The sequence below is a fragment of the Pseudonaja textilis genome, chromosome 3 (genome assembly GCF_049901715.1).
Source record: "Pseudonaja textilis isolate UNSWEBS1 chromosome 3, rPseTex1.2, whole genome shotgun sequence".
NCBI classification, from domain to species: Eukaryota; Metazoa; Chordata; class Lepidosauria; order Squamata; family Elapidae; genus Pseudonaja; species Pseudonaja textilis.
The window spans coordinates 29,989,170-30,003,333 of NC_141992.1; the positions used below are offsets into that span (position 1 = coordinate 29,989,170).

Genomic DNA, 14,164 nt, shown 5'->3' on the forward strand with positions numbered 1-14,164 from the left:
TTTTAGAAAAATAGAAAATGGAGTCTGCCTTACATCAAAAAAAGTAGCCTGATTTAGGTAACACTAGGGAATGTAGGCCAGCAAGGAATGCAAGAAAGAATTTGTCTGAAGAGTACAGGAAGTTAAAAAAAAAAAGTATCACCAGTTGTGGATGGAAAGTTCATATTTTATAAAACAAATGCCAGAATTCCCATATCATAAATCCAAACATCAGTCTTGTTGTTTTGCATACCTTATTGCACAATTGCTGCAGTTTTACTATGTTTCCTTGTGCATCATGGATATGTGTCTTCCTGATAATTTAGAGCAGGAGTGTCGCTGCATCCCATTGCTGTCAGGTGACAGCTGGGGTGGGTGTGGCCAGTGCATGACGCATCTGGCCTGCAGGCTGCCAGTTAGACACCCCTAAGTAAGACTATAACTTCCACAGTCTTTTGTCATTGGCTATGCAGTAGTTATGCTGTTCTAACTTAAAAACAAGCAAGCAAAGTATGCATCTTTGCTTTAATCTTGATTTTCTTGTTTGATTTCCTCAGCCTTTCTTTATTTTCAATATTACACTGCTTTTAGAATCCATATTTTGATAAAGATTTTAATTGATGTCACCCTTGTGATAGAAGGATATGACATGAACAATATGTGCTTTTTTGTGTACCATGATGCTTTTAAAGAAACTCACAAGCATTAAAACAATTTTGTGAAGAAAAATTACAAGGATAATTTAATATCCATATTATCAATGGCTCATCGTTATGGTGGGTAAGAAATACATTACTACTCCTTAAAAAAAACTTTAATCTATCAAATAAAACATGAGAGAACCTTTCAGCTACTCTATGAAGTAAAACCACTTCATTGCAAGTAGATGAACCAAAACAATCCAACTTTTAATGGGAAGGATGAGCTTGCTAATGTTTACATAATTGCTGAAATTTGGGTATAATTTTGAAGGCAGGAGCTCTTGTTCCACCAAAGTCAGGAATAAAAAAGACAAAAGTGTTTTTCTACCTTAAATGAGCATCTCTAAACTTCTTCTGCTTGCAAAACATTGGCAGTCTCCAAATTGCTTTTGGAGTTCTTTCTTAGCCATCTCCTTTCCCTTCCCTCTTTCTTCTTCCTTCATCATAAGTCCCTCTTAAAGCAAATGCCACTTCAAATGATCAGAACTTCAGGACTGACTACTTCTCCTTTGAAAGGCAAACTAAGTGTGTTAAAAGATTAAATAAATAGATACAGAGAGAGAGGAGAGAGAGAAAGAAAGACAGACAGATCTGGGGTATTTGCAAAACTAATGAAATAGTTGGGTTCAGAGGTGGTATTCAGCAGGTACTGACCAGTTCTGGAGAACCGGTAGCAGAAATTTTGAGTAGTTTGAAATACCACCTCTGACTGGCCCCGCCCCCATCTATTCTCGGCCTCCTGAGTCCCAGGTGGGTCCTCTTTTGTTGCCCTGAACAGGAGAACAGAGCTGGAAAGCATGTTAGTGGGATGGAGAGGGAATGGGGATTTTGCAGTAACCTTCCCCTGCCATGCCCACCAAACCATGTCCACCAAACCATGCCCACCAAGCAGTGCCCACAGAGGTAGTAAATTTTTTTGAATCCCATCTGGTTGGGTTTCTTTGGATTCAACATCCTTCTATGTCAAATCATTAAATCTGCTCAGCATTTGTGTGGAGGACAGTTTCTGGAACTGTTTCTCCATCAACTGAGTTTGACCTTCCTGGGAACTGCAGCCCACATTTTAAAAAATGCTGGCTTATTTTAATAAGTATGAATCAGCCATGGTGGATTCTTCATCTTTTCAACTTGTCAGATTGACCAGATTTGTTAAAAAATATTCTGCAGTGACACAGCATTTTTCTACATGGAAAGTCCCAAATTCAATTTCCAGTTAAAATAGTCAACTTGTAGCCCTGGGGCTTGATATAACAGCCATTCCTCCTATTTTAAAGCTCTTGAAGTACCCTCTGGAACATTATCAAACTAAACTGGTGTCGCAGTTTTCTGCCATTTGGGGGAAATAAATGAAACTGAAATGTAAGTGCCAAATTAGAGCTTAATGTAGTTTAGAAAATAAAGCAGTCCAGCAATTTCTCCTCTCCATAAACCCAGGAAAAAAAGTTCCAGCTTTATTCAGGCTTATGTCACTGCCAATTTCATTTTTTGTTGCATTCATGTGGTTCTTGATATGCACCCTACCCCAGTACCATTTATTTCTTGGTCATCAAAATATTACTCAATCCTGATATTAAAAAGAACAAGAACAGGAACGGGGGAAATATTGTATTTCAATATTGCACTTGTATTTTTTAGTTGGGGTAGATAGTACTGGGGGGAAGAACAACAGCTCTGTGAGTAAAAAAAAAAGGAGCATGCATAATTTAACATGTAAACATTTAACAATGTAATTCCGTGTAAATTATTTAATGCATTCCATATGCAACAATAAATGTTGCATTTAAAACAAGAGCACAGGCACAAAATCTTAGAAAATAAAATTCTACAAAAATAAATTCTTGTAGGTCTTTGGATGGAAAATCTTGTAGGCACAAGGAGATTCAGTAAAAACTAGATTCAGTAAAATCCTGCTCTTAACTTAATCTGCTCTATTCAGAGGTGAGGTTTAAGGGAAATGAATATCCTTTAGGTTGGATAGTTTTAACCGGCTGCTGAGGAAGAGCTGAAAATCTTTTGGGTTTTAGGCATCAGCAAATTGAAGTGATCTGGAATTGGATACTTCCAGTCCAAAGACCATACTGAACTTGGATTGGTTTGCTGTATAATAATTTGTTTGTTTTTTATGCATGGTATTCTCAAGAATCTTCTCCTAACCAAATTTCAAAAGCATCCGTCCCTTTTCTATTCAATTTGTTAAATGTCTAATTTCATTTCAATGGAATGTCACAGGAAGAAACATCTCAGAGGGATGGAAGGCTGAATCAACTTTGAGCTGATGAGAATTGAACTGCTGGCAGCCAGCAGTCAGCAGAAGTAGCCTACAGTACTTCATACTAACCATTACATCTCCACAGCTCTAATATGATCCTTGGTTGTATAAACAGAATCAAGATCATGTGAAGTATTAGTGACCACTTTATAAATCCTTAGTAAGACCACATCTGGAATACTGCATCCAGTTTTGGTCACCCCATTTTAAAAAAAAGTTGAGACTTTGAAAAAAGAGTTTATGGCCTTATCTTACTCCTTTCCTGTCTTAGAGCCAGTCTGTTTTGGCAAGTTCTGGCTGGACTATGGCTTCCTGTCCTGCTGAAATATTGCTGGGCAGACCTTCTTCCTTTACTCAACACTATCTCTGCAATTTCATAGAAAGCGATATAGCAATAGCAACAAACTATTGCTTTGCTCAGCTGAGCAAAATATTCTTATCTTTCATGCCATGGGATAACATAGAATATTAGAAAATTATTCATGGACCAGACACATCATCTTCCTTTTCATAAGAATGCTTTTGAGGAAACAAAAGTTGATTCTGCATTTCCCCTCCATTCAGCTTCCTTGATGCTTTAAGAACAGTGGACTACAGATATTTGTTACACGTTGTTATCTTTTTAAAAATATTCATTGATCCAAATTCCCCTATTTGCATATCTTGCTCAGCATATCTTTTGATGGTTGAAATATATGACAGGGTTTTGACTGCTTCCTACATGATTTTTTGGACTTTGCAAAATTGGACCCCTCTGGGACCTTGCAAAATTGCAATCCTTTGATATTAAATGTATACAATTCAGACAAATATGCGAGCCTGAAAAAAGATGCTGCTGCTTTGCGTAAGGAACCCAATCAATAGTTAATGTGGCTTTCAAAGCAGCAACATTTTTTCACTTTCATATGGAAATTTGAAAAAAGTCAAAGTGTGTACAGCCATAATAGAATGTCCACTGTTAGCATTATGTGTGAAAGCATAAATGAACAGTATCTCTGCTTAGCATAACACCAGCCAAAAAGGTGATAATGAACATGAGAGCTTTGCTGGCAACCCACTGAATGCTTCTTTTTGTGGCCAGAGCACATAGCCATTTCTGATTACAAAGCAAGCTTCATAAAGAGGTTGTTTTTGTCTGCTCTGTTGGGTTAGGACTGAAAAAATCAGTGACTGGAGGTCAGAGGAACTCATATATGGAAATCAGTGGGAAATCTGGATCTACAATGGAACAGCTTGCCTTCAGAAGTTGTGGGAGCTTTACCACTGGAAGCTTCAATTAGAGACTGGACTTCCACCTTTCAAAAATAATGTAGGGTCTCCTGCTTGGACATGAGGTTGGACTAGATGGCCTACAGGGTACCTCCAACTCTGTTATTTGTTATCTTTGGAAATTGTATAGTCAGTCCAGATGCAAAATACCAAGGAGGAACAGGAAAATCTAGAGGGAATTATTTTCTGCTTTCAGGAGAAGTAGGAATAGATGTCATGGTCCTTACTTGTATATCAGTTACAGATTTTGTAATATGCACAGAAGGGGGATAAAAATAGAATTTAATATATTGTGCAAATTTCTGTGGATGCTCAAGACACAATCTATACAGCAAATTGAAACAGAGATTTGTCCTATCCGGGGTTGTTTTAAATATTTTCTTCTCACCCTGTTAAAAAATCTATGAATAAAGGTAGACCTTAATTACTGATTGTTCATTTAACTATGATTGTTTCATTATTTCAAAGTTGCATTGGCTTCAGGAAAAGTGATTTATGACCCATCTTCAAAGGTAACGACCGTTACAGCATCCCTGTGATCACATGATTGCAATTCAGGTGCTTGACAGCTGCTCATATTTATGATGGTTGTGGTGTCTTGTCACATGATTGCAATTTGTGACTGACCAAGCCAGCTTTCAATGACAAGCAAAGTCAGTTGGGGAATCCAGATTTACTTAATGTGATTAACTTAATGATCACAGGGAGTCACTTAAGATTGCATTGAAAATGCTCATAAAATTGGGTCCAGTCACACTTAATGGCTGCATTGCTTAATGACTGAAATTCTATTCCCAATTTTGGTTGTAAGTCAAGGACTAGCTGTAGATGTCAGTTACATGTTGTGTATGTCGATTTTGCTGGTCATTTTATTGTGCCCATGTAAACATAAACAGAGTGAGATAGTGAAAGGTCTAAAATAATTCTTGTGTGAGCATTTTCAGATTTCTGTCTATCTACTGGTATAGTTTATACATTGTTATAAGCCACAGTGTGGCTTGTTAGGTTTTGGCTTAGTGATATTGACTGAATCTAACAGTAGCAGTAAATTGGGATTGGTAATGGTGTATGATATCTGCAGTTGTAGCTTACTGCATAAAAGAAGGCAAATCTAGCCTTCCCCCCTCCCCCTCCTCTGGCTTAAACTTTTATATTAAATTAAACAAGTAACAGTACATCTTTTGGCAAAACATATTTTTGTTTGGATGGGGAACTAGTGAGAATTTAATATCTAGTTTCTGTGAATAGTAAATAGATTGAGATAGTGATTTCATTACAGTTTTGCCTAACAAAGTCTCTTAGTGACTCTAGTTGTATAACTTGATTGTTTGCAGTCACCAAATATTCTAAGACCTGGTTTGTTTTAAAAGCCATAATGGCTGCATTCACTCACAACGTCCTATCACATAAACCACACTTCATATATTACAGTGGCTTGGAAGACATAATCCTCTAAGTTAAACAAAGCAGTTTGTCTCCAACTTACCAAGTGCTTACTGCTTTTACAGTATTTTTAAGATGATGGTTTAACTACAGTATTAAAGTTCTAAGTAGCAATCTAGACACTGCAATTGGAAGTCATTTGGATAGTAAGATCAATTTACAGGAAGTGCTTTTAAAGATACTGTTACTTCCCAAACCCGTTTATTAGACATATTAGAGAGTGAAATTTAGTTTGCTCCCAAGTTGTGGAATTGTTCTCTCAAGAACAATTTCTTTCCCTAGTTTCTGATAGTAAAAACTGGTCAGCAGTAGTAGATTCTCCTCATCAGGGGTGTTTAAATGGATTCTCCATAATAATCTTCTGGTGATAATAGTGGGCTCCTGAACTGGGCAGAGAGTTGGATTTACTGATCTCAAATGTTCCTTCTAATTATTATATTTTGTAATAATCTGCTTTTCAGAAAGGAGCCAAGGTTTTTTATTAGCCAGTCTTTTTTGTTTGAGCTAGTAGTAATTCTTCAGGTAAATGACCAGATATCAGGACTTCTGAAAATATTTAGCTAATTAAAACTCATTGAACTTGTATCCTTCACGAGTATTGGGATCAAAACTCTTACAATTCCCTATTAGCATGGCTGCTTATGAATTCTGGAAGTATGTCAGGTTGGTAAAAACTGAAGTAGCAAATCCACAGTTTCTTCATAATTCACTTTCCCAATTTCTTTTCTCACTTGCCTATGAATTTCTGTGCTTAAGAAAAACTGAGTTATAGCAAATTTTCCCCAATATATTTAAGGTAAAAGCTTTTAGTACTAACTTGCATCATCATATCTTCTTTTTCCTTTGTCACACAGTGGACATGCTACCTCCTTCACAAAATACTGTAACTGATCTCACTCGGCTGATTGTGCAAAAATAAAAGTACAGGCTGTAGATGCTCTGTGAATGTCCATTTCCCCCCCTGCCTCCACAGTTTACCTACTGAATTTTGAGAAAGAAACTGCCAAATTATAATGTTGCAGTTTCTTATTAAATTTTGGAACAAAGGAAAGTTATGATTTTTGATGTGTAAAAACTTGGAGGGAAATAATGCACCCACACATTTCCTCACTCCCAAATAAGCCAAAAGCCTATTAATTATATCATTGTCCACACATCTAGTTGCCAAAAATGTGCTTGTCTCAAACCACATAGGGATTTAGAGATGTTGGATCCTCAAGTGCGGCCAGAAACAAGTTTGGAGCCAGTGAACAAATATCCATGCTAGTTGTTCCCATTTATTAAACTTAGAGACTTTAGTAAGAAAATTAAATCAGCAAACCAATGATGAGATGGTTTGATCATAATATCTAGCTGACTTTTTCTGGATGTAATAGTGCTAATAGAGCCAAGTTCACTTTTTAGCTCTGTGTTTCATCTGGTTTAGACATTTGTTTTATTGGATTCTGCAGTAATGAATTGTGAATAGGGACTGTATCTAATAGTAACACAATCTCTGCTATGAAATACTTGTTGCATGGAAATTCAATATACAGGATACTAATGAAGGGTGTGATATGATTTGGCAGATGATTTCAGATCCTCTATTAAGCTTCCACAGAGGAACTTGTAGCCCCTCTGAGTTTAGCTGAGTTCATCTAATCACTTCAATAACAACGATGACCTTTCTTAAGATAAATGATCTTCTTTTGTACTCAATAGTTTTCGCCACGTGTGTTAACTGCCTTTCTTCCTTCCCTCTTTTACTCCCACTTCGTTCTTACCAACACTGTGCAGTGGCACGTGCTAAGGAGGTCTGAAAACTTGCTTGTTCATTAGATTGAAGTAATAAATAGGAGTGTGACAAACAAAACCAAACATTAACAGAGGCATGGGGCCTCTTTAGAGGCCTGGAAAGCAAACATTCAGGCACTTTCCCTTATTGTGTTTGCAGCATTATGCTGCATATAGGAGAAGGAAAACACAGGGCTGTTTTGTTCATTGGAGGCTTTTTTGAAATGAGCCTGATGTTTACAGCTAAGGAGGACTAAGATATGTTATTTGAAGGGGAGAGGGATAGGGTAGGCTGAATGAATACCACTGGATGCCTAACAAGCATTCCTGCTGTTAGTCTAAAGCCATCTGCTAGATTTGTGTGAAAAAGGGAAATCCTTCAGGGACGGAGCGGGAGGGGGAAGGGAGAGTGAGTCATGGAGAGGCAGACAACTCTATCATTGAGGTTCTGCTAGGCAGCATGGGAGACGATCCTAGACTCCCCACTCCACCCCCTCCAGCTGTGGGCTACAAGGTTTGCAGCGACTGCAGTATGCATCAATCAATGCGTGGGGGGTGTTAAAAGTTGGTGGAGAGGTTGCTCTGCAGAAAGAAACGCCATTGTACAAACAGCACCAGCCCAGTCCAGAGCAGTGACACAGCAGAGATGGGGAGCACTCACAAAGGTAGGGCTGGCTTAGCCAAGGAGGGAGATGAGAAATACTAGCTGGTTTGTTTCCTTTGGCTTGTGAGCCAAGCATTCCTCAGAGGTTTTAGCCTTGTTGTTTATTAGCAGAACATTAGCATTGTCTAAAAAGTAATAAGATCTAGTCTGTTAGTTTCCAAAACTGCTATCTGTATCTCTATAGCCTCGAGCCAATAAAATGTAGTTCCCTAAGTTTTCACTGCACCAAAGGCAGGAAGGAAGAGATGGATGTACTTTTCTGCTCTGTTGTTTAAAGAGGATGCTGCAGTCTGCGCGTCTGGTTTCTTATGCCAGCAGTGGAATTAAAATGCTATGTTATTTTTGTGGCAATGACAGTTAGGTGTACTGAAATTTTGCAGCTGTTTTCTTAATCTCTCCACTGTTTAAGTTATTTAATAGTCCAGGTGAAAGAAGATGAATCCTTTAAAGTGTTATATGTAGAAAGTCTATAGGGGAAGAGTTTAAAGCATGGAATTTTGGGATTCATGAAAGACCCCTTGCATTTTTTTCTTCTCTGTACTTTGTCTACAGAACTTGCCTTTGCTGTTAGGAAATGTTCTCTTGAAAAGCTAGGTAATTCAGAAAGGGCTCATTTTACTCAATGCTCTGGATTAAATATAATCCCATTTTAAAGCAGTCTTCTGAAACTGAGCATTGTCCAAAGAAGTAATTACATCTCCCAGAATTCCTAGCTAGCATGCTGTCTGGGAGATGTAGTCAAATCCTCTTTAAAACATGTTGGGTTGTGAAAAGTTGCTCTGGAGCAGTGTCGTAATGCAGAATGATCATTGCTGTGTTTTGAGAAGTTTATTGAGGGTTAGAATAGAGAAGGACCATCCACCCTTCTTAGGTGGCATTCCTGTGAAGTCTCTGTAGAGACTTCATGGCTTCTTTCTAGGCTATTTCAATAATTGGAAACCTTTTCCTTGAAAAGTGCCCCTAACCTTTTAATAGCCACAGTGCGGGAAGTAGAGGTGAGCAAAATGGTTTCGGGAGGTTCTTATCTGTGTAACATTATTGCAGGAATGATTAAATACAAGGGAAATATCTCCTACCCTGGCAGTCTTTTAATACAGACAAAAAAAAAAAACCCTTTGATCAGGAATTAGGTGATCTTTATACTGTATCCAGGAAGATCAAATGCAATATTAAGGGTAATATTAATTATTTGTTTCTTGATGGCGGGCAGAGAAGCCTTTTGGCTAGAACAAGATAGTGGGATAAATTGTTTTGGAGAGGTTAACAGCAAGTGCAGTTTTTCTTAAACCTCCATCTAGAGCTGTGCCTGTCAGGTTTTAAGTTTTAAAAGGGCAGGAGCTTGGGTCCTCTGCAGCTTGGGCACTCTGTCAAAGGTTTTTGGCATTTCCTTGCATTGTTTAGCCTAGGGCTTTCTCTCTCTCTCCAGTCCCCCCTCCCCTGAAGAAATGGAGCCTGTTCCATTTGACAAATGCCTCAGTTACGAGGAGGGATGAGAAACATCTTTTTAAAATCAATTTCTCTGTCAGTCTTTTGCCTCACTTGTTCTCCTTACCACAGCCAACAGGTATCCTATGTTGCCCTAGCCTAAATGGGCGGATAGACTTGAGTCAAGAGGAACAGAGTGAAAAGTTGTATTTATATAGTCCTCATTGACTTGGCTCACGTATCATACTGTATTATTGCTTGCTTTTTGATGATTTATTGAGTTAACCACAATTAGCTTAATTTGTACAAAATGCTAAGTCATAAACCATAGTTTAGAGTAGAAAGGCTGGGTTTATACAACATGGCAAATCAAAATAAAATAAAATATATTATGGTCTAGTACAGTATATTTGGGCAGGTCACTTCCTCTTCTAGTTAGTTTCTCCATAGTTTGTTGATAAATCATAGGAGCCTGTTCCTCTTCCTATTTTCTCCACAACAACCCTGTGAGGTAAGTTGGGCTGAGAGTGTGACTGGCCCAAAGTTGCCCAGCCAGCTTTCATGTTAAGGTAGGATTAGAACTCACAGTCTATTGGTTTCTAGGCTAGCCCTTAACCACTACACCAAACTGTACAGTAGATATTCCTAATGAAGTTTATTTTATTTATTAATTCATTAAATTTATATGCTGTTTATCTCACCACCAAGTGATTCTGGGTGGCTGAGCTTTGCAACCTTCCACATTATTTAGAAATACAGCTCCCCAGAGAATGTTGCAGTTCCAACATCTCCAGTGGATTCAAGATTAGAAAAATCTGTTGCAAAGTAAAATTACATGAATTCCAGGCTTCTGAGACAGCTTTATTCCAGGAATGGAGGAAAGAACAAACATAGTTTTAAGGAAGCTTCAGTGGTAACATCTGTTTTGTTCAGCAGTACAGCCAGAGTGGTATTCAAATTTTTAACAACCAGTTCTGTGGGCGTGGCTTAGGTGGTAGGTGTGGCTTAGGTGGTGGTCATGTGACTGGGTGGACATGGCTTGGTAGTCATGTTATTGGCTGGGTGTGGCCAACTCAATATCACTCACATTGAGGCACACATTTCCTCACCTGGCCTCTCGTGACTGTGGGGATGCTGCAACAGTTGTAAGTGTGAAAAATGGTCATAAGTCACTTTTTTTCAGTGCCATTGTAACTTTGAATGGTCACTCCACACAAGCAAAGTACCAGCAAAGGAGGGGGAAAAAAATCCAGAGACGTTCCAGAGACAGGAAGTCTAGTCCTGCCAAGAATGTAATAAGGGTTAACAGAGAGGCAGTTTCTGTAAGCAACACCAGAATGTTTCCTTCCTGCCTTCCTTACAGGATTAGGCCAGTAATTTCTTCTAACAACCGGTTCTCCAAAGTGCTTAGAATGTTAATAACCGGTTCTAGTGAATAGATGCAAACCTGTAGAATCCCACCCCTCAGTACAACCTAGGGAATGGTCCCCAAGAGCAAACACATCTAGAAGACCCTATGTGAAGAAGTTGTAGTAGAGGTTACCATCTTTGGCCTAGAATGCTTTTTATCAGCAGTTTGATAGGTAGGCTAGCTTTCCAAAACAACTTAAAACTTAAACCTAGTTTCACTGAATATATGACAGCTGAATAAATATATAAACCTTATCATAGCTTTACTGTGCTATGATAAGGTTTATCACAGCACAACATGGTGAACCCCAAACTACCTAAACTATTCGCTATGATATAAAAATGATGAGATGTTGAGATTCTGAAGAGTGCAAAGAAAAGCAACAAATGATTAGGGGACTGGAGGCCAAAACAGATGAAGAACAGTTGCGGGAATTGGGTTTGTCTAGTCTTATGAAGAAAAGAACTAGGGGTGACATGATAGTAGTCTTCCAATATTTGAGGGGCTGCCACAACGTACCTATTCTCCAAAGCACCTGACGACAGTACAAGAAGCAATAGATGGAAAGATCAAGGAGAGATCCAACCTCGGAAATAGGTAATTTCCTGACAGAGTAATTAATTAGTGGAACAGCTTGCCTTCAGAAGTTGTGGGTGCTTCATCATCAGACGTTTTTAAGAAGAAATTGGATGGACATTTGTCTGAAATGGTCTAGGGTCTTCTCCTTAAGCAGGTTGTAGGGTTAGAAGACCTTCAAGGTATCTTCCATCTCTTACTCTGTTATTCTGTTATTCATCTTAGAGTAGTGTAATGGGTCTTCCAAAGATAGCCATAGAAGATTGGAGGTTTTAATCAGTCTTCTTATGGGCTATGATTGAGAGGCAGAAGTATATTTCTAATAAAAAACAATTGGAATCCCAACCCAAATAATCTGAAATATGTTGAGATTTCTATATTTTTTTTCAAGGATTATTGTTTTGTACAGGGACATCAGACTTGCAAAACTATTCTTAGCTTCCTGTGAAAATGCAGTATTCCTAAATATTCAGTCATGTTCTCATGGCAGACTGTAAGTTTTCTTTCTGTTATTCAGAGTTTGGATTTGCTGAGTTGTTGGTGCCCTTAATTAATATATGGGTGGATAACTCCATTATGTCAACAATGAAACACGGGTACTGTATAATGCTTAATTCTGCATAATGGCTCAGGAATTAGTTCATCCCCTATTTTTGTTTCTTTTTAAATGTTTTCTGAATCTGCAAAATTAGCAGTTTTGCTAAGCTGGAAGAGCACTCTGTTATGTGATTATTTAGAGCTCTTTCATGTTTTTGAAGGTGTTTGCTTATTTAGTGGGATCCACACAGATTACTTGTCATTCTAAAAAGATTATTTATATTAAATGATCACAGAATAATAGAATTGAAAGGGGCCTTTTTGGCCATCTAAGTACAACCTCAAACCTGACCTGGATAAATGAGTGAGTGAGACTGGATAACAAAATAAAGAAGGAGATAGATCTCTGCATTAAAAAGAGTAAAATAATGAATAAAAAGTGGTGAAAGCTGCTGATTCAGGTTTTACCTCAGATATAAGAGAGCTTAGTGAAGGCCCATTCACTGTTGTCTCAGATGACCCTTCTCAATCTTTTCTTAATTGTCTTGCAAGATAAAACATCCTAATCACACACACTTCACTGCTTTATTAGCTGTCTCTGTCTCTGTTTTTTGTTTTCTCTCTCTGTGTATTCTGCACTGAAAGATGACTCTTCTTTCACTTTTAGTATGCATCTACAGGTTTTTATGATAAAGTACTGGATATGGGGCAAGGGCCAAAAATATGGCTGTAGTACGGTACTTTCTGGATTTGATCCAGTTTTATTCATAACAGAGACAGAAGTCAAGTTGAAAGTGCTTAAACAACCAAGGGTATTGAAGTCCGAGTCCAAAACTATTGTTGCTGCCTCTTACTGTATTTGTTCCCATTTGCCACTTTAGTTTGTAGTCTGCCCTTCTATTGAACCATGGGGCAGTTAGATAATTTTCCACCAACCATCAATAACTTCTCATTCTGCTTCTATAGATTCTGCAGCAGGTTTTGGAAGTATAAGTGCTCTGGAACTAGTGTGAATTGTTAAAAATCTATAGCTCAGATATCAGCCTCCCCTCTTCTTTTGAAACTTGTCACTACTGTGTTCTTGCCTACATTAAACTAGATCAATTGAAAGTTCAAAGCATCTTCATCTGAAGTATAAAGGTAGCAAGCCTTGGTGGAGTCCAAACTACACCTTTGATGCATGAAAGATAAATAAGCACACTTTGGAAGTTCAAAAATAAAGCATTTAGAAAAAAAAATGAAAAGCTTTCCTAGCTGAAAATAAACCAGCCCCATTCAGAACGTTCTACTTGAATATCTCAAATGCATTTTTGTTCCATTGGGACAAAACTAAAAATGCTTTGTTATTTGTTTTTGCCCTCTTTTTCCCCTGGCTCTCAAGACCTAAAGGGACAGAGCCCATCTTTCATTGAAGCCAAAGCAATAGGGGACCCATGTTTCTGAAGTTCAAACCAACAACTATGTTTTTTAAAAACAAAGGGATCTGAAGCAGAAGTTCTGAACTTGTCACTGACTATTGTTGCCATTCGTTGTTATTCTAGATTCTAAAAACAGTGTGACTGAAGCTTGATAACTTAATATGTTATGATCCAACCAAAAGCCACCTACAACTGCCCAAATCCATGATTGTATGATGCCTTTTGTTGCTTCAAAATCAAATCCCCCCCCATCTGCTATTCCCATTCTGCTCTCAAATTGACAGCTTAATCACAAAGAGGCCTTCTCCTAAGAAATACATAGATATATATATGGAATGGAGGAGTATGCCTATATACAATATCTTATTGACTACTCATAGCATAGTACCTGATCTTCTGCAAAGGTGAAAGACAAAAGTTGAAGCCTGCAGTTCTTCTCCTCCATCCAGCGACGTGCACAAGCCAAGGGAGAAAACATCAATGACTTGATACCCTAAATTCTCTATTGTGCCAAAGAAGAAAGAAGAATCAAAGTAGTACCACCCTATAGATAATAGAGCTTCTGGGCTTTTGTTTTTTTGTCTTTCTCTTCTTCACCATAATCTTTTGCTCGCATAATTTCCAAGTTCCAAATGGGGATCCTGTCCAAGTGATTTTTGAGTACATAGGTGTTTGCATCTATCTCTCTAGTTGGCTGCC

At 38.1% G+C, this 14,164-nt stretch overlaps 1 protein-coding gene across 15 annotated transcripts in view; it reads left to right on the top strand.

The window, feature by feature from the left end:
- Nucleotides 1-14,164, top strand: part of EPB41L1 (erythrocyte membrane protein band 4.1 like 1) — a 197,053-nt gene that overhangs the window by 79,970 nt on the left and 102,919 nt on the right. The window contains exon 1 of one of the 15 annotated variants that reach the window (XM_087929103.1): nucleotides 7,923-8,099. The exons of the other annotated variants lie outside the window; for them this stretch is intronic. The gene's annotated coding sequence lies outside the window, so the exon portion shown is untranslated. Of the gene's footprint in view, nucleotides 1-7,922; nucleotides 8,100-14,164 lie in introns of those variants that run through there. 15 annotated transcript variants of the gene reach the window in all.